Below are 26,618 nucleotides of genomic sequence, written 5' to 3'. Positions count from 1 at the left end.
GAGAGTGATTTCTGAGTTAGGCAAAGGAGAAATAAACGTTTATTTTGTCAAATTTTCATATATCCTCTAGAAAGACTGAAAAAAAAAAAAAAAACCACACAGTAATTTAGCACATAAGGGTTTCTTTGCTTTTTCCAGAAGCAGGAATCAGGTCCTCATTTTGACAATGTGGATTTCAATTCTGAAGTCTTCATCTGTGCCTAGGAGGTGACATGGCAATCCTTAAAGAAAAAAAAATTATCATTTTATAATTGTCTTTCTGGATTAAATGTTTACTTGGTTGATATAAACTATTGATTTTCAGGGTCCAGAGTGTTTTTGATGGTTTCAATTTTTTTTCTTTTTTTGAATGGTTTGAAACTGCCATCCCTGCAGTTTGCTTTTATTTTTATCTATGAATCACTGAGTGTTTTCTAATTTCAGAGTTTATTGTTATTTATGAGGTTTATGTTTTGTCTCTTGTTTAAAATACTTAAAATCTATGTTACACTTCCAATTTTGAATCCCTGATGTTAGGTTTTTGTTTTAGTCATTATGTTATAAAGTTTTTGGTTGTTTTTAAGTGAAATTATCAATTTTCTATAAAACATAAGAGGTAAGATTCTCTGTTATAAAGTACATTTTGATTTTTGTAAAACAAATGTACAATAAGTGGCTTACAAAGTGACCTTCAAATAAATATCTAAAGAAAATAATAAGAAAATAATGTAAGCATGCAGCAAGATCAATAAGTACAATGATTCCTGGTGGAAGCCTGTATAAATTGTTTTTAAAAAGCCAGCTACCTGTGGCTGCTGCAGACTTTAAGAGGTGAAAATTTATAGAGGAAAAGCTCTTAGAAGTAACTGACAGTCCATGTGATTGTCTAGGGTTTTTATAGGTCTGAAGCTTTTACTTAGATTTCAGTCTAAACCTGGTTCATGACTGAAAGTGGAATTTGAAAGGTTGTTACTAGCATCTATTGCTGAGAGGTTAGAAATGCTGCTAAATATCCTAAAATCTTCAGTCTCAGGCACCTTTAAGAAGCCGACAGCGTTGAAACATCTTTTGAGAAAATTATTTTTAAAAGCTCACATTTAGAACAATTTGATATTATATTTTGAAGATTTCTTAACTTCAACTTTAGATTCCATAAAGCAGAAGGATTTGAAAAATTGTATATAAGTTACTTTGATTCAACTTAGGGTAAACATTACTAAAGTAAGGTCAGTTCATTTAATCAATGATTAGAAACTGAACGATATATTTTCTATTTCTCTGCTTTTCCTTCCAATTACTTTTTCAATGTTTTTGTAAAACATGAATGTCAAAAAATAAAACCCTAGTCAGCCTCTGTTTTGGAGGTACCAAGGGAGAAAACGTAATGAATGGCATTTGGGATAAGGCTAATCTTTAGTAGAGTTGAAAGGTGTAAATAATACACATGCATACAGGTGCATTGGCTCACTATGTTATGGATACACATTGTGCATTCAGAAAGCACAATGTGTTCCCATAATATAGTCATGAATTGTCCCAGTCATAATATACTCATGAAAGATCCTAGACTATTACAATAGGTAAGCCAAATGAAAACAAAGTTTTCAAGGACTATAGCTGGGGTTAGAGGATTTTGAATTTTGCTAAAGTTGTTTAGTAGAAACAATGCTCAAGTATCTCCTACTTTTTAAAATTTATTTGATAGAAGTTTGCATACTGGGCATCTCTGGTCAGAATTATTTGTTCTCTGCCTTGTTCCAACATAATAAAATAATGCATTCACAAAAATATGCATATTAGACAATATGAGAAAATAAAAATCAATGAATGAGGAAACTGATGTAATAGAAACAATTTTTGAAAATGTTAAGATAAATCCAAAAGAAGGTGAATTTCTACAATGGAAAATCTTTCCCGTTTGAATCAAAAATTTGTTTCAGAACATGAGCAAGTAACAGCAACGTGGTAATTATCCAGTTTTACACTGCTTCCTTAGTTCCCTCTTAGCGCCTGAGTTGTAGCCTCTGTTTTTGATGCTATAGCCTTCTCCACGAGGCCAAACTATGAGCCGTATAGGGCTTGCTTTTTCTCCAACATTAATAAAATGCCATTGAATACCTAAAAGGAAAAGGCAAGATTAATTTTTTTGCTTAATATACTAAAGAAGAGCTCTGCTGTTTAGACACATTCTTGGAACAATGCAGAGGTGTGAAATTGAGGCATTGGCGGACATGAAGTGGTGTACAGCAGCTAGCATTATTTGTAGAAACAAAGTTGTTTGGGTACAGCTTCTAGTGAAAGAGGAATATTAATTGAACTCTGTGACTGACCTGATTTTTCAAAGTGCTGGCACTGTTTTATTATTATTACTGTTGCTATTACTATTATTACCTGTAACAGCTTTTTCACTGATTACTTAAATTTAAACCTGATTTTAGTGGGTACATTGTACAATGATTACAGAACCAGTATTTACTAAATATTTCTGAAAATTAAAATTGTTGTTTTCTAAGATGATATAATACACCTTTGTTTTTAAAGAAATGAAGAGTATTTACTAATTGGTAACCAGTTGTTAAATAATTCCTCTGACATATGTTCTAGAGCCTTGGAAGTAAGTAAATAGAAAAATAAGTACTTCAAAAGTTTTTTCTTTGTTCTTTTTATTTTTTTTTTTTTTTTACATAGTTGTCTATGGACCACAGAAGCACATATGCACATGTGTATATATGTCAGGATTTTTTGTATGGAATTAGTTTATAATGTCACCATCAAACAAGATGACTTATTAAAAGAAAGTTTACAGTTTTGGTATTTATTCAAAGAATGTTTTTTGGTTGTATCCTTGGGATAGTGATCAGCTCAAGACCTGAAGGAAGATGACGGGTGACTTCTCCATTTCCAACTGAGGTACAGGGTTCACCTCACTGGGGAGTGTTATCAAGTGGGTGCAGGACAGTGGGTGCAATGCATTGAGTATGACCCAAAGCAAGGTGAGGCATCACCTCACCCAGGAAGCAAAAGGAGTCAGGGAATTCCCTTTCCTAGTCAAAGAAAGGGCTGAGAGATGACACCTGGAAGATCAGGTCACTCACACCATAATACTGCACATTTCCAATGGTCTTAGCAAATGGCACACCAGGAGATTATATCCCATGCATGGCTCACAGTGTCCTTTGCTCAAGGAGCCTCACTCATTGCTAGTATAGCAGTCTGATATCAAACTGCAAGGTGACAGTGAGGATGGGGGAGGGGCACCCATCATTGCTGAGGCTTGAGTAGGTAAACGAAGTGCCCAGGAAGGTCGAAGTGGGTGGTGCCCACCACAGCTCAAGGAGGCCTGCCTGCCTCTGTAGACTCCACCTGTTGGGGCAGGGCATAGCCAAACAAAAGGCAACAAAAACTTATGCAGACTTAAATATCCCTGTCTGACAACTTTGAAGAGAGTAATGGTTCTCTCAGCCCGCAGATGGATATCTGAGATCGGACAGACTGCCTCCTCAAGTGGGTCCTTGAACCCCAAGTAGCCTAACAGGAAGACACCTATCAGTAGGGGCAGACTGACACCTCATATGGCTGGGTACTCCCCTGAGACAAAACTTCCAGAGGAATGATCAGATAGCAACATTTGCTGTTCACCATTATCCGCTGTTCTGCAACCTCCACTGCTGATACCCAGGGAAACAGGGTCGGGGGTGGACCTCCAGCAAACTCCAACAGACCTGCAGCTGAGGGTCCTGACTGTTAGAAGGAAAACAGAAAGGACATCCACACCAAAATCCCATCTGTACGTCACCATCATCAAAGACCAAAGGTAGATAAAACCACATAGATGGGGGAAAAATGGAGTAGAAAAACTGGAAGCTCTAAAAATCAGAGCAAATCTCCTCCTCCAAGGGAACACAGCTCCTCACCAGCAATGGAGCAAAGCTGGATGGAGAATGGTTTTGAAGAGGTGAGAGAAGAAGGCTTCAGATCATCAAACGACACTGAGCTAAAGGATGAAGTTCCAACCCATGGCAAAGATGTTAAAGCCTTGAAAATAATTAGGAGAATGGGTAAACAGAATAATCAATGCAGAGAAATTCTTAAAGGACTTGCTGGAGCTGAAAACCAAGGCACAAGAACTACTTGAAGAATGCGCTAGCCTCAGTAGCTGATTCGATCAACTGGAAGAAAGAGTGGTATCAACGATGGAAGATCAAATGAATGAAATGAAGTGAGAAGAGAAGTTTAGAGAAAAAGAATAAAAAGAAGTGAACAAAGGCTTCAACAAATATGGGACTATGTGAAAAGACCAAATCTACATCTCGTTGGTGTACCTGAAAGTGACAGGGAGAATGGAACCAAGATGGAAAACACTCTGCAGGATATTATCTAGGTGAACTTCCCCTATCTAGCAAGGCAGTCCAAAATTCAAATTCAGGAAATACAGAGAACACCACAAAGATACTCCTTGAGAAGAGCAACTCCAAGACACAAAACTGTCAGATTTGCCAAAGTTGAAATGAAGGGAAAAAATGTTAATGGCAGCCAGAGAGAAAGATCAGGTTACCCAGAAAGGGAAGCTCAAAAGACTAACAGCTGATCTCTCAGCAGAAAGTCTACAAGCCAGAAAAGAGTGGGTGCCAATATTCAACATTCTTAAAGAAAATAATTTTCAACCTAGAATTTTATACCCAGCCAAACTAAGTTTCATAAGTGAAGGAGAAACAAAATCCTTTAAGGACAAGCACACTCTGGGAGATTTTGTCATCACCAGGCCTGCCCTAAAAGGGCTCCTGAAGGAAACATTAAACACGGAAAAGAACAACCAGCACTAGCCACTGCAAAAGCATGCCAAATTGTTAAGACCACTGAGCCTAGGAAGAAACTGCATCAACTAATGAGTAAAATAACCAGCTAACATCATAATAACAAGATGAAATTCACATATAACAATATTAACCTTAAATGTAAATGGGCTAAATGCTCCAATTAAAAGACACAGGCTGACAAATTGGATAAAGTGTCAAGAACTGTCAGTGTGCTCCATTCAGGAAACTCATCTCAGATACAGAGACACACATCGGCTCAAAATAAAGGGATGGAGGAAGATCTACCAAGCAAATGGAAGACAAAAAGGCAGGGGATTCAATCCTAGTCTCTGACAAAACAGATTTTTAACCAACAAAGATTAAAAGAGATGAAGAAGCTCATTACACAATTGTAAAGGGATCAATTCAACAAGAAGAACTAACTATCCTAAATATATATGCACCCAATACAGGAGCACCCAGATTCATAAAGCAAGCCCTGAGTGACCTACAAAGAGACTTAGACTCCCACGCAATAATAATGGGAGACTTTAACACCCCACTGTCAACATTAGACAGATCAATGAGACAGAAGTTTCACAAGGATATCCAGGAATTGAACTCAGCTCTGCACCAAGTGGACCTAATGGACATCTACAGAACTCTCCATCTCAAATCAACAGAATATACATTCTTTTCAGCACCACATCACACCTATTCCAATATTTACCACATAGTTGGAAGGAAAACACTCCTCAGCAAATGTAAAACAACAGAAATTATAATAAACTGTCTATCAGAGCACAGTGCAATCAAACGAGAGCTCAGGATTAGGAAATTCACTCAAAACTGCTCTACTAAATGGAAATTGAACAACCTGCTCCTGAATGACTACAGGGTACATAACGAAATGAAGGCAGAAATAAAGATGTTCTTTGAAACCAATGAGAAAAAAGACACAACATACCAGAATCTCTGGGACGCATTCAAAGCAGTGTGTAGAGGGAAATTTATAGCACTAAATACCCACAAGAGAAAGCAGGCAAGATCTAAAAGTGACACCCTAACATCACAATTAAAAGAACTAGAGAAGCAATACCAGACACATTCAAAAGCTAGCAGAAGTCAAGGAATAACTAAAAGCAAAGCAGAACAGAAGGAGATAGAGATGCAAAGAATCCTTCAGAAAATCATTGACTCCAAGAGCTGTTTTTTCTTAAAAAGAACAACAAAATTGATAGACTGCTAGCAAGACTAATACAGAAGAAAAGAGAGAAGAATCAAATAGATGCAATAAAAAATGTAAATGAAATATGACCACCGATCCCACAGAAATAAAACTACCATCAGAGAATAGTATAAACACCTCTACACAAATAAACTTGAAAATCTGGAAGTAATGCATAAATACCTCAACACATACAACCTCCCAAGACTAAACCAGGAAGAAGTTGAATCTCTGAATAGACCAATAACACGATCTGAAATTGAGGAAATAATTCGTAGCTCTCCAACCCAAAAAATTCCAGGACCAGATGGATTCACAGCTGAATTCTACCAGAGGTACAAGAAACAGCCGGTACCATTCTTTCTGAAATTACTGCAATCAATAGAAAAAGGTGGAATCCTCTCTAAATCATTTTATGAGGCCAGCATCATCCTCATACCAAAGCCTCGCAGAGACACAACAAAAAAAGATAAATTTAGACCAATATCACTGATGAACATTGACGCAAATATCCTCAACAAAATACTGACAAACAGAATCCAGCAACACATCAAAAAGCTTATCCACTATGATAAATTGGGCTTTATCCCTGGGATGCAAGGCTCGCTTAACATATGCAAATCAATAAATATAATCCAGCATGTAAACAGAAGCAACAAAAGAAACCACTTGATTATCTCAATAGATGAAGAAAAGGTCTTTGACAAAATTCAACAATCCTTCATGCTAAAAACTCTCTTTAAATTAGGTATTGATGGCATGCATCTCAAAATAATAAGAGCTATCTATGACAAACCCACAGCCAATATCATACTAAATGGGCAAAAACTGGAAGCATTCCCTTTGAAAACTGGCACAAGACAGAGATGTCCTATCTCACCACTTCTATTCAACACAATGTTGCAACTTCTGGCCAGGGCAATCAGGCAGGAGAAGTAAACAAATGGTATTCAATTAGGAAAAGAGGAAGCCAAATTGTCCCTGTTTGCAGATGACTTGAGTGTATATCTAGAAAACCCCAACATCTCAGCCCAAAATCTCCTTTGGCTGATAGGCAACTTCAGCAATGTCTCAGGATACAAAATAATGTGCAAAAATCACAGACATTATTAAACACAAATAACAGACAAACAGAGATTCAAATCATGATTGAACTCCCATTCACAATTGCCTCAAACAGAATAAAATATGTAGGACTAGAACTTACAAGGGGTGTGCAGGACATCTTCTAGGAGAACTTAAAACAACTGCTGAATGAAATAAAGGAGGATACAAAGAAATGGAAGAACATTCCATGCTCATGGTTAGGAAGAATCAGTGTCATGAAAAAGGGCCATAAAGTCCAAGGTAACTCACAGATTCAATGCCATCCCCATCAAGCTACAAATGACTTACTTCACAGAACTGGAAAAAAATATTTTAAAGTTCATATGGAACAAAAAAAGAGCCTGCATTGCCAAGACAATCCCAAGCCAAAAGAACAAATCCGGAGGCATCATGCTACCTGACTTCAAACTATACTACAAGTCTACAGTAGCCAAAACTGCATGGTACTGGTAACAAAATGGAGATGCAGATCAATGGAACAGAATAGAGCCCTCAGAAATAATGCCACATATCTATGACTATCTGATCTTTGACAAACCTGACAAAAACAAGAAATGGGGAAATGATTCCGTATTTAATAAATGGTGCTGGGAAAACTGGCTAGCCATATGTAGAAAGCTGAAAATGGATCCCTTCCTTACACCTTATACAAAAATCAATTGAAGATGGAATAAGCACTTAAATATTAGACCTAAAACCATAAAAATATGGCAGGAAAACCTGGACAATACAATTCAGGACATAAGCATGGGCAAAGGCTTCATGGCTATAACACCAAAAGCAATGGCAACAAAAGCCAAAATTGACAAATGGGATCTAATTAAACTAGAGAGCGTCTGCACAACAAAAGAAACTACCATCAGAGTGAACAGGCAACCTAGAGAATTGGAGAAAATTTTTGCAATCTACTCATCTGACAAAGGGCTAATATCCAGGATCTACAATTTTTCCAACAAATTTACAAGAAAATAACAAACAACCCCATCGAAAAGTGGGTGAAGTATATGAACAGACTCTTCTTGAAAGAAGACATTTTTGCAGCCAAAAGACACATGAAAAATGCTCATCATCACTGGCCATCAGAGAAATGCATATCAAAACCACAATGAGATACCATCTCATACCAGTTAGAATGGCATCATTAAAAAGTCAGGAAACAACAGGTGCTGGAGAGGATGTGGAGAAATAGGAACACTTTTACACTGTTGGTGAGACTGGAAACTAGTTCAACCATTGTGGAAATCAGTGTGGTGATTCCTCAGGGATCTAGAACTAGAAATACCATTTGACCCAGCAACACCATTATTAGGTATATACCCAAAGGATTATAAATAATGCTGCTATAAAGACACATGCACACATATGTTTATTTTGGCACTATTCACAATAGCAAAGACTTGGAACCAACCCAAATCTCCAACAATGATAGACTGGATCAAGAAAATGTGGCACATATATGCCATGGAATACTATGCAGCCATAAAATATTATGAGTTCATATGATTTGTAGGGACATGGATGAAGCTGGAAACCATCATTCTCAGCAAACTATCTCAAGGACAAGAAACCAAACATCGCATGTTCTCACTCATAAGTGGGAATAGAACAATGAGAACACATGGACATGGGATGGGGAACATCACACACTGAAGCCTATTTTGGGGTGGGGGGAGTGGGGAGAGATAGCATTTGAAGATATACCTAATGTTAAATGATGAGTTGATGGGTACAACACACCAACATGGCACATGTATACATATGTAACTAACCTGCACCTTGTGCACATGTACCCTAAAACTTACAGTATAATAAAAAAGGGATACTTTTTGAGAATACTTACAAACTGTTTATTTTGCCATCCCTTTATATATGCATATATATATGTAGATGTGTGTGTGTATATACGTATATATATATATAAATATGTAAGGGCGGTTATAACTACTTACGTACATGATCACAATAGGCTACCTGCAAGCTGAGGAACAAGGAGAGCAAGTCTGAGTCCCAAAGCTGAAGATCTTGAAGTCCACTGTCCGGCAAAAAGTGTATCCAGCATAGAAGAAAGACATATGCTTTGGAAGCTAGGCCCATCTCGCTTTTTGACATGTTTCTGTCTGCTTGATATTCACTAGAAGCTGATGAGATTGTGCCCACCAGATTAATGTAGATCTCCCCATTGACTCAAACGGGGACTTAATTTTTTTATGGGGAAACTCCCAAGAAACACATCCAGGATTAATACTCTGTATCCCTCAATCCAATGAATTAGACAATATTAACCATCACAAGTTCACCCCTTGTTAACTTGAATCAAAATGCATCTCCTGCTATAATACATAATCTTCAAATGCAGACAAAAATGAGGTAATAATTACACCTAACATAGTACAATTATCCTCTTACAACCAGGAATGCAACAATCTGCAATCCAAACATGATTCCATAATGTTTGCAATACGCAGATGTTGATAAGAACTCAATAAATCATATGTAGCATGATTAAGGAAAATAAAAGAAAAGATTTTCTTAGTACATGTGTATACATGCATAAACTGTTTTTAACGAAAGAAGGAGGAAATACTTAAGACAATTAACGTTCCCATTGCTGCAGCTGGTCACGTGTTTATAATAGGTATTGATGACTAATTTCTTCTATTACCCATTCTGTGTTCCTTTCCTCTTCAGCAAGCACCTCGGATGTGGTTTTTATTTTTTTAATTTTTTTGTTGTTATTCATCTTGATAGTTCAGGTCAATCAACCCAGTCAACACTGTAACTGCCTTTTTAGAAAGTTGACATGAATGTAGGAGGAGGCCCAAGTGTCCAGGTGGCAATCATGACTTCCACTTTAATGGAATCATTCTTGTTTCATCTTTTGGCAGCACTTTTCCTCAGGGAGTTAAGACCTCTAGGCCAGCAGCACATAATATTATAAAAAACAGGAAACAAAAGTGTTGTTAGTGAAACACCAGCAGTGATAGTGAGTGGCAAAATTTCTACTTCCATCACTTGAATCCTGGACCAGTGAATTTTGGCTATGGAAGTAAGAATACCATATCCTGGATGCTGATTCAGAGAATACGTGGTCTTCTGGAGAACTTTGCAATAGCCCTTCAAAGTATGGTCACATAGTTGACATTGCAATTGTAACTTCAAAAGACCACTTCACAATCTTATTAATTTAGTTGCTTCAGGATAATGAGAAACATGGTAAGACCAGTAGATTTAATGAGCAGGAGCCCACTGCCACATTTCTTTAGCTGCAAAGTTAGTGTACTGGTCAGAGGCAATGTTGTGTTGAATACCATAATGGTGAATAAGGCATTTTGTGAGTCCATGAATGGTAATCTTATCCGAAGCATAGCTTGAAGAATGGGGAAACCCATATCCACAGTAAGTGGCTATTCCAGTGAGGATAAACCGCTGCCATTTCCTTGATGAAAGAGGTCCAATATAATTAATGTGTCACCAGGTAGCTGGCTGATCACCCCAAGAAACTGGGCCTTACTGAGTGCTAAGTTTTGGTCTCTGCTGCTGACAAATTGGGCACTCAGCAGTGGCCATAGCCAGGTCAGCCTTTGCGAGTGGAAGTCCGTGTTGCTGAGCACATGTGTAACCTCAATTTCTGCCACCATGGCCACTTGGTTCATGGGCCCATCGGGCAATGACAGGGGTGGCTGGGGAAAGAGGCAGAGTGGTGTTGCCAGAACCAGTGTTTTTATCCACTTGATTATTAAACTCTTTATCCATTAAGGCTGCTCGCTGGTTAGACCTCACATGGAATACAAATATATTGACAGCTTTTGACCATTCACAAAGTCCATCCACATACCTCTTCCCCAAATATCTTTGTCATCAATGTTCTAATCATGCATCTACCAAGTGCCTGAGACCCAGCCAAAACATTGGCTATGGACCATGAATCAGTATATAGTCAGAAATCTGGCCACTTGGGCATTGATACAGGCTGAAGGAGAGAAGGTGGGGTGGCTGTATTGGAGATTGTGAGCCACTTTCTTATGTAACTTAGTTGTGCCTTAGGACCAGCTCAGCCTAGGCACGTGTATACCACATCCATTTCATGATGAAATGCTGCTGTGCACAACCCACTTTAAGACTCGATGGGTCAGAAAACACCAAGTTCATGACAGGCAGTGTAGTTCACATGGTGACTTGATGACCAACGTTCAAATATTCCCCCAAAGTCCAGCAGTGGGCCAAGAGCTGTCACTCCAAAGAATACTAGTTATCTGCAGAAAATGGCAGGGCCTTGCTTCAAAATCCTAGAGGTGTATGCTCTGATTCACCTGTGGGAGCACTGCAAACTATTGTCACATCGTTGGCATTGTAATTGTAACTTCAAAAAGCCATTTCACTGTTCTATTTAACTAGCTGCTTCAGGATAATGGGAAACATGGTAAGACAAGTAGATTTAATGAGCAGGACACTGCTGCCACAGTTCTTTAGCTGTGGGCTCCAAACAACATTCCTATCTGCCACTGAAACTTCAAGCACCATTGAATCTCCCGGTTCATATGGCCCAAAGAGTAGAGGTGTTTGCAATGCAGTCTGAAGTAGTTGCAGAGTCTTTTCCTGTTTTGGATGCCCCTGAAAGCTGGCAGCCCTTTGGGTCACTAATAAGTGGGCTGGGGGGACATAGTCAAATGAGAAATGTGATGCTTCAAAAATCCAAATAGGCCTAGTAGTTATTATGCCTCTTTCTTGGTTATAAGAGGGGCCTCACATGACAACTTGTTCTTCACCCAGGAAAGTATATTTTGACAGGCTTCCCAAGACTGGACCTCTAGGAACATTATGGATGTAGAAGGTCTGTGAATTTTAGTCATATTTATTTTGCATCCTCTGGTACATAAATGTCTCACTAATAATTCAAGTATGCTTGCTACTTCTTGCTCACTCATCAAATCAGCCTAATTTTATCAATGAAATGGATCATTGTGATATTTTACAGAAGTGAAAAGCAATCAAATTCTCTCTGAATAAGATTATGATAGGAAGCCAGAGAGTTAACATGCTCCTGAGCAAGGATAATAAATGCGTATTGCTGGCCTTGCCAGCTGAAGGCAAATTCCATCTGGTGGTCCTTATAGACAGGAATAAAGAAAAGGGCACTGGCCAAGTGAATGGCTGTATACCATGTAAGAGGAGATGTATTAATTTGCTCAAACAATAAACCACATCTAGTATATCAGCTGCAAGTTGATTCACAACTGTGTTAAGTTGTGATACTCCAATGTCATTATCCAAGGTCCATCTGACTTTTGCACAGGCCAAATTGTTGAGTTGAATTAAATGTGCTTGTAGTTACCAATCCGGCATTTTTGAAATTTTTGATGGTGGCACCCATCTTCACAATCTTCTCAGGGTTTTGATATCATTTCTTATTTACTATTTTTCTAGGTAGGGACAGCTTCAGTGGCTGCCATTTGACTTTTCGTATTGTTGTAACCCTCACCTTGCAAGTCATGGAAATGTGGGATTCTGCCAGCTGATAAATATATCTATGCCAGTTATGCAATTTAGCACTGGGAAAATGACCACAGGATGACTGCAGGGACTCACTGGGCACTCTGTAAATCTGACCTAATAAGATAAAGCTCTATTAATTACCTGACCTCCCTGAGCTCCTACTTTAACTGTGGGACCACAATAACATTTTGGATCCTCTGGAACCCACATCAGCACAGAGCTAGTGGCCAGTAGTTTCTGCAAAGTCTGATTATTTCCCTTTCCCTAATGCACAATTACCTTGGTAAAGCCTGGAGGTCTTCTTGGGGAAAGATGGTGTAAAGATTCCCTGCAAAAATAGGCAGTTATGTTGTGGGTTTCTTGGTCAAGGAACCCAGCTTCCCTCTCATTCAATGGATTCTCAGTCTTTAAACAGTCTCCAGCCTGGTAATTGATGGAGGGGCTGTATTTCTCTGTTTTCATCACTCAGAATCGTGTTTTGTCCTTTTGACCCGACGATTTCTGTATGTATAACGTAAGTATTAATGCAGTAAGCTTTCCATCAATTTCATTTCCATGAACACCGTGAATAATTGACCAATGACAAAGCCCTACAGGAGTCACATTATTTGACAGCCACTATCCATTAGCTGTGCCCACATTACCTTTGATGGTTGAGTGGTGCCACTTGACCCTGTCACATCGGGATCCAATTATTTTAATCATATTTATATTTTGTAGTTGAGTGACTGGTTTTCAAAGAAGAGCAATTACAGGGCAATTGTGCCCACCAGATTAAGGGTGGATCTACCTTCTCCAGCCCACTGACCCTAGTATTATCTGTCTTAGGTAACACTCATGCAGACACATGCCAGACTAATACTCTGTATATCGCAATCCGGTTAAATTGATACTCAGTGTTAGCCATCACAGGCTTGTGGCAATAAATTTGCAGGTCCCCACTGAGGCTTCACCTTCAAGCCAGTTACAGCCTGAAGTCTAGGTCCTAGGCTGATGGATAAGAATGGGAATCACTGGTGCTGTTTTGAAATTCAGGTGTTGTTGCCAAATAATCCAATCAGCAAACATGTTCTTTCCTTGGAAGCACGTAGTATTCCTGGACTCAGTCAGATTTGAGGACTATTCAAACTACCAGCTGTGGAGAGGAGGTACCTACCCAAGGGTCATCCCTCTCCTGTGAGCTTAGGAGATGTCAGGACTATCAGTGGTGGGCTGGAGCTACCCGCTTTCAGTCTCTGCTGAAAGCTGGGGACATAATGGGATGACCAGCTAGAGTGAGCAGCTACCCAGTCGAGAGTCTTCTCTTTGCTGAAGGCTTAGCCGATCTTGGAACCACCAGGAGTGAAGTAGACCTACCCAATCCAGAGTCTTCTTTCTGTGGACAGCTTAACATCTCATAGTATGATTAGCTGGATGGAGAAGCTACCAAGTCCAGGGTTTCTTTCCTGCTGAGAGCTGGACACTAATCCTTGACAGCTTGCCTGTAGAGATAAGCTGCCCGTTCTAAAGCCATCTCTCTGCTGAGAGCTGGACACTCATCAGAATATCCAGCCTGTGGAAAAGAGCTACCCAATCAGGATCTATTTTGAGTTCTGTCCCTCAGTAAATCTTATCTATAAATTTCTCACTCTCCACGTGTCCATCTACCTCATTCATCCTGGATAAAGAACAATTATTTGAGAATCACTGAATTGTGGTGCTGAAAGAACTGTAACACAAACAGGGAAAAAAAGTCTCTTGCTCATCAATTGTAAAAGACAAAAATAAGAGGACAGCTGTGACCCTTCAGGGTGCACAGACCTAGGGTATCTCAAAACCAGGGCTTTGACACCATATTAAGGGCTTTGTTGTTTCTGGCATCCTGAAACTTCTGGGCACCACTACATTCCCAAGTATCAGCTGTGGAAGCTGCTTGCAGTATGCCTGGTCTAGCTGCTGCACCTCAGTGAGGTGGCACTTCTCTTGGCACCTAAAGTTTCCTGCTTTGCAACAGCTGGCAGGGCTGGCCATGTATAGCAACTGGACCCCACACTTGCTCAAACACCATTGCCACTCTACCTCATGTTTGCCCTTGGCAGGTGTTAAATCCTCGCCCATAACAAGCTGAGTGCAGCCTGTCAGACAGAGTGGGTAGAGCAAGCTTAGCAGGCCTGAGAAAACTCAGGCAAAGTCACCACTGGCCACAGAGGTTTTCAATTGGCAAGATAACTCTCCCCAAATCCCATGACAAAAGGAGCATAGCTAGTTGTGTTTTAATGTCTTTCTTCTTTTGGATCTGGAAATACTTAAAATTCAGTCTCCTACAATTTGGAATGTTTAAACCTTAGTTGAAAATCATTATATTTCAAAATCTTTTAGAAATTATAGTTGAAAGATGGATTTTCCACTGACCACCCTATCCCTCTTACTTACGCAGTCATCTAGTCTCTGAGAATATACTTCTGTAATTCAGGGCATTGGGCTTCAGGTTGGCACCTTCCTCTGTATTATAAAGCTATCTAATAGAACAGAATTTCTGATTTTGACATTTTGTACTTAGATAATTTCTTTATGTGAGGAGCTTTTGCTGTGCATTGTAGGATGATAAGCAGCATTTAGGGCCTCTTCCATTCAGTGCCATTGTAATCTCCTTGTTTTTCCCATGGAAGAAATACCCAGATAGTTTTGTGTCTTGTGGAAGCAAAATTGATGACTATCTTTATCGTATAAGTTAATACACATAAAAAACCGGTGGTAGTAAGCTAGTGTAGTCATAGGAATGTTTTTACATTTTTTTCCGGAATGCAAATCATTACAGACAATGTGAAAAAGTGTGTGGTGATTCACACTTTTAGTGTTTTAGAGTGACAATACCATTGGACTCAGCAATTTCATTACTGGGTATATAGCCCACAAAAAGTAAGTCATTCTATTACAAGGACACATGCATGTGTACGTGTATTATGGCACTATTCACAAAATCAAAGTCGTGGAATTAACCCAAATGCCCATGAATGACAGACTAGATAGAGAAAGTGGGAAAACAGCAGCTTCATGACAACTAGCTGATTTATGCTGAGATGAATACTTAGCTGATGGGGTCATGGGTTCAGTGAACAACCATGGCACACATTTACCTGTGAAATAAATCTGCATGTCCCGCATATGTATCATGAAACTTAACATAAATAAAAATTAAATTAAATTAAAATGAAAAGGCTTTCATTTTTGTAGCAGTTATAGTAAATTTGAAATATGTGCGACACCTTTTTAAAGAGATTTTATAAAATAACTATAAATCACAGTTTTGACAAACTGCACTGAAAAGTAAATAAGTAGCATATTTCAATTCTTAGTTGATTGAATTTATTTTCTTTCATTTTGAGGATAGAATCTTACACAGTCTCTTCAGCTGAAGTGTAGTGGTGCAATCTTGGCATGCTGCAATCCCCTACCTCCCAGCTTCAAGGGATTAATCTGCCTCAGCCTTTTGATTAGCTGAGATTACACGAGTGCACCAACACAGCTGATGGGGTGTCACCATGTTGGCCATACTAGTCCCAAACTCCTGATGTCAAGTAATCTGCCTGCCTCATCATCTGAAAGTCCTGGGATTATAGGTGTGAGTCAGGATGTCTGGAGGTTGAATGAATTTCTAATTGAGAAACATATCCATCTTGCAAAACTTTATTTTCTATATCATACTTTTATGAGTTCCTTCATATGTCTCATAAGTCAAGAAAAATAATATAATTTTAATTCATGCTCTTTGCATTGGAAATGAATGTATATCCATTGATGTGTAATTAAAAGAGTAAGTCTATTTAGAATGTCATTTTCCTTTTGTGTAAAACTCTCAGGGTTTAGAAATTTCTTTAATAATATAACTTTGGAAACTAATTACATTCATTGATATAAATGATTGTTTTTTAGGGATCTTTTATTGGTAAGAAAATTCAAAATTGTTTCAGGATGCAAAGAGATGTTTAATTATATCAAATAAACTGACAAGTATTTTCTTCGAGAAAACAGGTTTTTCTTAATTTAGGTTTTATATGACTAATATTATGATTAATTTCTCTTCCTAAAATTAATTTATGTTTCCATCTCCCCTGCATCAGTAGTTCACCTGCAATGTATAAGAAGAAAAAACTGCAAGCAGAACAGGCAGTTTCAAGATGCAGGTCACCCACTACCAGGAATCCTAGTTTGAGCTACTTGTAGTGCCAGCTATTGATGGTATAATAAAAATCTAAAAAAGAGAGTAGGCTCTTTGACTGCAGTATATGACACAGACAAAGCAATAACTAGTGAGTAGTTTAAATTATAAATATGCTTTTATTCATTAATATTCATTTACTTTGGTTTGAAATGTTATTTTTTTCATTTAGGAAAAGAAGTAACTCATTTTTTTTGTTTGTTTTTGGTCAACTAGCCCAACATTTTGTAGTCATCAGGTGTGTAAGCAGAAGAGCTTTAGTGAGAGAACACAATTTTTTTGAAGGAGACGCTTTTTTTAATGTTTTCCTATAGATGGTTTGATAACTTAACACATGAGTTGTTTTTATCATATGAGAAAAAATACAAAAATGTTACATTAACAACGGGCCAAACTTAATGCTATAAAATGTTTTATTTAAAATGTGTGCACTGAAGTTTCCTGTTATTTTAGTTAAATTCTAAAAGAGGAATGGTTTTGAAAATCATATTAGAAGGGAAAATTTGAGTGCATTTTATTACTTCTAAATGTCCAAATAAGTTCCAGAAAAAGGGTAGTAATGTTTAAACTTACAAAGAACTTAAACACAAACTGGGATTTAACGTAAGCAAGTTAACATATAGTAACATAAAACTTAGTGTATTTCAAGTTTAAACTAAGTGTTAAGTATGTAATTAACAAACATATTCAATATAAGCCTTTAATTAATAAATATGAAATTATATACATACATATTTCCAAGTAAGTATGTTTTTAGCACATTGTAGGAGTTTCCAGCTAACTCACTCTTTAAAAGATCAGATCTTTATTTGCATTGTGAGATCTATATAGAGGGAAAAATTTGCTTTTAAAAAACACTTCTTTGTTAATTTATTTAATGATTGTACTGACACAGTAAATATATATTTGCAAATGAGATTTTTTTAAATTTATTTATTTATTATTATTATACTTCAGGTTTTAGGGTGCATGTGTGCAATGTGCAGGTTAGTTACATATGTATACATGTGCCATGCTGGTGCGCTGCACCCACTAACTCGTCATCTAGCATTAGGTATATCTCCCAATGCTATCCCTCTCCCCCTCCCCCCCACACCACAACAGGCCCCAGAGTGTGATGTTCCCCTTCCTGTGTCCATGTGTTCTCATTGTTCAAATCCTACCTTGAGAATATGTGGTGTTTGGTTTTTTGTTCTTGTGATAGTTTACTGAGAATGATGATTTCCAATTTCATCCATGTCCCTACAAAGGACAAGAACTCATCATTTTTTATGGCTGCATAGTATTCCACAGTGTATATGTGCCACATGTTCTTAATCCAGTCTATCATTGTGGACATTTTGGTTGGTTCCAAGTCTTTGCTATTGTGAATAATGTCACAATAAACATATGTGTGCATGTGTCCTTATAGCAGCATGATTTATAGTCATTTGAGTATATACCCAGTAATGGGATGACTGGGTCAAATGGTATTTCTAGTTCTAGATCCCTGAGGAATCACCACACTGTCTTCCACAATGGCGGAACCTGTTTACATTCCCACCAACAGTGTAAAAGTGTACCTATTTCTCCACATCCTCTCCAGCACCTCTTGTTTCCTAACTTTTTAATGATTGCCATTCTAACTGGTGTGAGATGGTATCTCATTGTGGTTTTGATTTGCATTTCTTTGATGGTCAGTGATGGTGAGCATTTTTTCATGTGTCTCTTGGCTGCATAAATGTCTTCTTTCGAGAAGTGTCTGTTCATGTCCTTTGCCCACTTTTTGATGAGGTTGTTTGTTTTTTTCTTGCAAATTTGATTGAGTTCATTGTAGATTCTGGATATTAGCCATTTGTCAGATGAGTGGTTGAGAAAATCTCCAATTTTGTAGGTTGCCTGTTCACTCTGATGGTAGTTTCTTTTGCTGTGCAGTAGCTCTTTAGTTTAATTAGATCCCATTTGTCAATTTTGGCTTTTGTTGCCATTGCTTTTGGTGTTTTAGACATGAAGAACTTCCCCGTGCCTATGTCCTGAATGGTAATGCCTAGGTTTTCTTGTAGGGTTTTTATGGTTTTAGGTCTAACGTTTAAGTGTTTAACCCATCTTGAATTGATTATTGTATAAGGCGTAAAGACGGGATCCATTTTCAGCTTTCTACATATGGCTAGCCAGTTTTCCCAGCACCGTTTATTAAATAGGGAATCCTGTCCCCATTACTTGTTTTTCTCAGGTTTCTCAAAGATCAGATAGTTGTAGATATGTGGCATGATTTCTGAAGGCTCTCTTTTGTTCCATTGATCTATATCTCTGTTTTGGTACCAGTACCATGCTGTTTTGGTTACTGTAGCCTTGTAGTATAGTTTGAAGTCAGGTAGTGTGATGCCTCCAGCTTTGTTCTTTTGGCTTAGGATTGACTTGGTGATGAAGGCTCTTTTTTGGTTCTATATGAACTTTAAAGTAGTTTTTTCCAATTCTGTGAAGAAAGTCGTTGGTAGCTTCATGGGAATGGCATTGAATCTGTAAATTACCTTGGGCAGTATGGCCATTTTCATGATATTGATTCTTCCTACCCATGAGCATGGAATATTCTTACATTTGTTTGTATCATCTTTTATTTCATTGAGCAGTGGTTTGTAGTTCTCCTTGAAGAGGTCCTTCACATCCCTTGTAAGTTGGATTCCTAGGTATTTTATTCTCTTTGAAGCAATTGTGAATGGGAGTTCACTCATGATTTGGCTCTCTGTTTGTCTGTTGTTGGTGTATAAGAATGCTTGTGATTTTTGTACATTGATTTTGTATCCTGAGACTTTGCTGAAGTTGCTTATCAGATTAAGGAGATTTTTGGGCTGAGACAATGGGGTTTTTAGATATACAATCATGTTGTCTGCAAACAGGGACAATTTGAATTCCTCTTTTCCTAATTGAATACACTTTATTTCCTTCTCCTGCCTAATTGCCCTGGCCAGAACTTCCAACATTATATTGAAAAGGAGTGGTGAGAGAGATCATCCCTGTCTTGTCCGAGTTTTCAAAGGGAATGCTTCTAGTTTTTGCCCATTCAGTATGATATTGGCTGTGGGTTTGTCATAGATAGCTCTTATTATTTTGAGATATATCCCATCAATACATAATTTATTGAGAGTTTTTAGCATGAAGGTTTGTTGAATTTTGTCAAAGGCCTTTTCTGCATCTATTGAGATAATCATGTGATTTTTGTCTTTGGTTCTGTTTTTATGCTGGATTACATTTACTGATTTGCATATATTGAACCAACCTTGCATCCCAAGGATGAAGCCCACTTGATCATGGTGGATCATCTTTTTGATGTGCTGCTGGATTCGGTTTGCCAGTATTTTATTGATGATTTTTTATCAGTGTTCATCAAGGATATTGGTCTAAAATTCTCTTTTTTGGTTGTGTCTCTGCCCGGCTTTGGTATCAGGATGATGCTGGCCTCATAAAATGAGTTAGGGAGGATTCCCTGTTTTTCTATAGATTGGAATACTTTCAGAAGGAATGGTACCAGTTCCTCTTTGTACCTCTGGTAGAATTCAGCTGTGAATCCATCTGGTCCTGGACTCTTTTTGGTTTGGAAGCTATTGATTATTGCTGCACTTTCAGCTCCTATTATTGGTGTATTCAGAGATTCAACTTCTTCCTGGTTTAGTGTTGGGAGAGTGTTTGTGTTGAGGAATTTATCCATTTCTTCTAGATTTTCTAGTTTATTTGCATAGAGGTGTTTTTAGTATTCTCTGATGGTAGTTTGTACTTCTGTGGGATCGGAGGTGATATCCCCTTTATCATTTTTTATTGCATCTATTTGATTCTTCTCTCTTTTTTTCTTTATTTGTCTTGCTAGTGGTCCAGCAATTGTGTTGATCCTTTCAAAAAACCAGCTCCTGAATTCATTAATTTTTTGAAGGGGTTTTTGTGTCTCTAATTCCTTCCATTCTGCTCAGATTTTAGTTATTTCTTGCCTTCTGCTAGCCTTTGAATGTGTTTGCTCTTCCTTTTCTAGTTCTTTTAATTGTGATGTTAGGGTGTCAATTTTGGATCTTTCCTGCTTTCTCTTGTGGGCAGTTTGTGCTGTAAATTTCCCTCTACACACTGCTTTGAATGTATCCCAGAGATTCTGGTATGTTGTGTCTTTGTTCTCATTGGTTTCAAAGAACATCTTTATTTCTGCCTTCATTTCATAAGTACCCAGTAGTCATTCAGGAACAGGTTGTTCAGTTTCCATATAGCTGAGCGGTTTTGAGTGAGATTGTTAATGGTGAGTTCTAGCTTGATTGCCCTGTGATCTGAGAGATAGTTTGTTATAATTTCTGTTCTTTTACATTTGCTGAGGAGAGCTTTACTTCCAAGTATGTGGTCAATTTTGGAATAAATGTGGTGTGTTTCTGAAAAAATGTATATTCTGTTGATTTGTGGTGGAGAGTTCTGTGGATGTCTATTAGGTCCACTTGGTGCAGAGCTGAGTTCAATTCCTGGGTATCCTTGTTGACTTTCTGTCTCATTGATCTGTCTAATATTGACAGTGGGATGTTAAAGTCTCTCATTATTAATGTGTGGGAGTCTAAGTGTCTTTTTTGGTCACTCAAGACTTGCTTTATGAATCTGGGTGCTCCTGTATTGGGTGCATATATATTTAGGATAGTTAGGTCTTCTTGTTGAATTGATCCCTTTACCATTATGTAATGGCCTTCTTTGTCTCTTTTGGTCTTTGTTAGTTTGAAGTCTGTTTTATCAGAGACTAAGATTGCAACTCCTACCTATTTTTGGTTTCCATTTGCTTGGTAGATCTTCCTCCATCCTTTTATTTTGAGCCTATGTGTGTCTCTGCACGTGAGATGGCTTTCCTGAATACAGCACACTGATGGGTCTTGACTCTTTATCCAATTTGCCAATCTGTGTCTTTTAATTGGAGCATTTCGTCCATTTACATTTAAAGTTAATATTGTTATGTGTGAACTTGTTCTTGTCATTATGATGTTAGCTGTTTATTTTGCTCATTAATTGATGCAGTCTCTTCCTAGTCTTGATGGTCTTTACATTTTGGCATGATTTTGCAGTGGCCGGTACCGGTTGTTCCTTTCCATGTTTAGCTCTTCCTTCAGGAGCTCTTTTAGGGCAGGCCTGGTGGTGACAAAGTCTCTCAGCATTTGCTTGTCTGTAAAGGATTTTATTTCTCCTCCACTTATGAAGTTATTTTGGCTGGATATGAAATTTTGGGATGAAAATTGTTTTCTTTAAGAATGTTGGATATTGGCCCCCATTCTCTTCTGGCCTGTATAGTTTCTGCTGAGAGATCCGCTGTTAGTCTTATGGGCATCCCTTTGAGGGTAACCCGATCTTTCTCTCTGGCTGCCCTTAATATATTTTTCTTCATTTCAACTTTGGTGCATCTGACAATTATGTGTCTTGGAGTTGCTCTTGTCGAGGAGTGTCTTTGTGATGTTCTCTAAATTTAATGAATATGAATGTTGGCCTGCCTTGCTAGATTGAGGAAGTTCTCCTGGATAATATCCTGCAGAGTGTTTTCCAACTTGATTCTATTCTCTCTGTCACTTTCAGGTACACCAATCAGACGTAGATTTGGTCTTTTCACATAGTCCCATATTACTTGGAGGCTTTTCTTGTTTCTTTTTACTCTTTTTTTCTCTAAACTTCCGTTCTCACTTCATTGCATTCATTTCATCTTCCATCACTGATACCCTTTCTTCCAGTTGATAGCATTGGCTCCTGGCACTTCTGCATTCTTTACGTAGTTCTCAAACCTTGGTTTTCAGCTCCGTCAGCTCCTTTAAGCACTTCTCTGTATTGGTTATTCTAGATATACATTCTTCTAAATTTTTTTCAAAGTTTTCAACTTCTTTGCCTTTTGTTTGAATATCCTCCCATAGCTCGGAGTAATTTGATTGTCTGAAGACTTCTTCTTTCAGCTCATCAAAGTCATTCTCCTTCCAGCTTTGTTCCGTTGCTTGTGAGGAATGCGTTCCTTTGGAGGAGGAGAGTTGCTCTGCTTTTTAGAGTTTCCAGTTTTTCTGCTTTGTTTTTTTTTTTCCCATCTTTGTGGTTTTATCTACTTTTGGTCTTTGATGATGGTGACATACAGATGGGTTTTTCCTGTGGATGTCCTTTTTGTTAGTTTTCCATCTAACAGACAGGACCCTCAGCTGCAGGTCTGTTGGAGTACCCGGCCATGTGAGGTGTCAGTCTGCCCCTGCTGGGAGGTGCCTCCCATTTAGGCTGCTTGGGGGTCAGGGGTCAGGGACCCACTTGAGGAGGCAGTCTACCCATTCTCAGATCTCCAGCTGCATGCTGGGAGAACCACTTCTCTCTTCAAAGCTGTCAGACAGGGACATTTAAGTCTGCAGAGGTTGCTGCTGTCTTTTTGTTTGTTTGTGCCCTGCCCACAGAGGTGGAGCCTATAGAGGTAGGCAGGCAGGCCTCCTTGAGCTGTGGTGGGCTCCACCCAGTTCGAGCTTCCTGGCTGCTTTGTTTACCTAAGCAAGCCTGGACAATGGTGAAGGTCAGTCTCCCAGCCTCACTCCCACCTTGCAGTTTGATCTCAGACTGCTGTGCTAGCAATCAGCAAGACTCCGTGGGCATTGGACCCTCTCAGCCAGGTGCAGGATATAATCTCCTGGTGCGCCGTTTTTTAAGCCCATCCGAAAAGTTCAGTATTTGGGTGGGAGTGACCTGATTTTCTTTGTGCTGTCTGTCACCCTTTTCTTTGACTAGGAAAGGGAACTCCCTGACCCCTTGCACTTCCCAAGTGAGGCAATGCCTAGCCCTTCTTCAGCTTGCTCATGATATGTGCACCTACTGTCCTGTGCCCATTGTCTGGCAATCCCTAGTGAAGTGAACCTGGTACCACAGATGGAATTGCAGAAATCACCCATCTTCTGCGTCATTTATGCTGGGAGCTCTAGACTGGAGCTGTTCCTTTTCGGCCATCTTGGCTCCTCCCCTCCCGAGATTTTTTTTAAACAAACACTGCTGCTGTTAAACATTTTAGCCAACAGTTTTACATAGTTAATATATATATTTTTTCACTATATAGGATGATATGTACTAACAATTATTAACTGATCACTAATTTTATATTCCTGTTCCAGAAATTATCTCTGTGCCTCCAGTAATCCATACATGTAGCTATTTATTTTTTTACACAAATGAATGTATACAATAGACTATATTTTTAATGTTCTTTTGTACTTTGTCACAAATCTGTCAGTATATGAATATCAATTTAATTCTGTTTGTAGCTACATAACTTGCAGATCAATGTTCTCTAATTTATGCAGTCCACCTCTGAGATGGATTGACGTGTAAGTGGTATAAATTTTACATTAAATAAAGAAGAATTTACACTTCCACCATAACTTTAAACAAACCATTTCATTGACTTCATCTCACAACAAAATTCTGAGTGCAGGCAAAGTGATTATTGGTATTTGCTGAGGAAAGTAGCAGATATTTACATGAAATTTATAGCTTTTTGAGTCAGAACAATAACTTAAAGGAGATGCTCAATTAAAACTAGAAAAACTCTCATCTTTTTAATGTAAGTTTTTTTTTATTATTATTATACTTTAAGTTTTAGGGTACATGTGCATAATGTGCAGGTTAGTTACATACGTATACATGTGCCATTCTGGTGTGCTGCACCCATTAACTCTTCATTTAGCATTAGGTATATCTCCTAATGCTATCCCTCCCCCCTCCTCCAACCCCCAACAGTCCCCAGAGTGTGATGTTCCCCTTCTTGTGTCCATATGTTCTCATTTTTCAATTCCCACCTATGATTGAGAACATGCAGTGTTTGGTTTTTTGTCTTTGTGATATTTTACTGAGAATAATGATTTCCAATTTCATCCATATCCCTACAAAGGACATGAAATCATCATTTTTTATGGCTGCATAGTATTCCATGGTGTATATGTGTCACATTTTCTTAATCCAGTCTATCATTATTGGACATTTAGTTTGGTTCCAAGTCTTTGCTATTGTGAATAGATCCTCAATAAACACACGTGTGCACGTGTCTTTATAGCAGCATGATTTATAGTCCTTTGGGTATATACTGAGAAATGGGATGGCTCAGTCCAATGGTATTTCTAGTTCTAGATCCCTGAGGAATCGCCACACTGTCTTCCACAATGTTTGAACTAGTTTACAGTCCCACAAAAGGGTAAAAGTGTTCCTATTTCTTCATATCCTCTCCAGCATCTGTTGTTTCCTGACTTTTTAGTGATTGCCATTCTAACTGGTGTGAGAATCTATCTCACTGTGGTTTTGATTTGCATTTCTCTGATGGTCAGTGATGGTGAGCATTTTTTCATGTTTTTTGGATGCAAAAATGTCTTCTTTTGAGAAGTGTCTGCTCATGTGCTTCACCCACTTGCGGATGGGGTTGTTTGTTTTTTTCTTGTAAATTTGTTTGAGTTCATTGTAGAGTCTGGATATTAGCCCTTTGTCAGATGAGTACATTGCAATAATTTTCTCCCATTTTGTAGGTTGCCTGTTCACTCTGATGGTAGTTTCTTTTGCTGTGCAGAAGCTCTTTAGATTAATTGAATCTCATTTGTCAATTTTGGCTTTTGTTGCCATTGCTTTTGGTGTTTTAGACATGAAGAACTTGCACATACCTATGTACTGAATGATAATGCCTAGGTATTCTTCTAGGGATTTTATGGTTTTAGGTCTAATGTTTAAGTCTTTAATCCATCCTGAATTAATTTTTGTATAAGTTCTAAGGAAGGGATCCAGTTTCAGCTTTCTACATGTGGCTAGCCATTTTTTCCAGCACCATTGATTAAATAGGGAATCCTTTCCCCATTGCTTATTTTTCTCTGGTTTGTCAAAGATCAGATAGTTGTAGATATGCAGCATTATTTCTGAGGGCTCTGTTTTATTACATTGATCTATATTTCTGTTTTGGTACCAGTACCATGTTGTTTTGGTTATTGTAGCCTTGTAGTATAGTCTGAAGCCAGGTAGCGTGCTCCCTCCAGCATTGTTCTTTTGGCTTAGGATTGACTTGGTGACGCAGGCTCTTTTTTGGTTCCATATGTACGTTAGTTTTTTCCAATTCTGTGAAGAAAGTCATTGGTAGCTTGATGGGGATGGCATGGAATCTATAACTTACCTTGGGCATTATGGCCATTTTCACGATATTGATTCTTCCTATCCATGAGCATGGAATGTTCTTCCATTTGTTTGTATCATCTTCTATTTCATTGAGCAGTGGTTTGTAGTTCTCCTTGAAGAGGTCCTTCACTTCCCTTGTAAGATGGATTCCTAATTATTTTATTATCTCTGAAGAAATTGGGAATGGGAGTTCACTCATGATTTGGCTCTTTGTTTGTCTGTTATTGGTGTATCAGAATGCTTGTGATTTTTGTACATTGATTTTGTATCCTGAGACTTTGCTGAAGTTGCTTATCAGCTTAAGGAGATTTTGGGCTGAGACAATGGGGTTTTCTAGATATACAATCATGTCATCTGCAAACAGGGACAATTTGAATTCCTCCTTTCCTAATTGAATACCCTTTATTTCCTTCTCCTGCCTAATTGCCCTGGCCAGAACTTCCAACACTATGTTGAAAAGGAGTGGTGAGAGAGGGCATCCCTCTCTTGTGCCAGCTTTCAAAAGGAATGCTTCCAGTTTTTGCCCATTCAGTATGATATTGGCTGCAGGTTTGTCATAGATAGATCTTATTATTTTGAGATACATCCCATCAATACCTAATTTATTGAGAGTTTTTAGCATGAAGAGTTGAATTTTTTCAAGGGCCTTTTCTGCATCTATTGAGATAATCATGTGGTA

Source organism: Pongo pygmaeus, chromosome Y (genome assembly GCF_028885625.2).
Source record: "Pongo pygmaeus isolate AG05252 chromosome Y, NHGRI_mPonPyg2-v2.0_pri, whole genome shotgun sequence".
Lineage (NCBI taxonomy): Eukaryota > Metazoa > Chordata > Mammalia > Primates > Hominidae > Pongo > Pongo pygmaeus.
The sequence above is the reverse complement of the archived record's forward strand: the minus strand, read 5'-3'. Positions refer to the sequence as shown.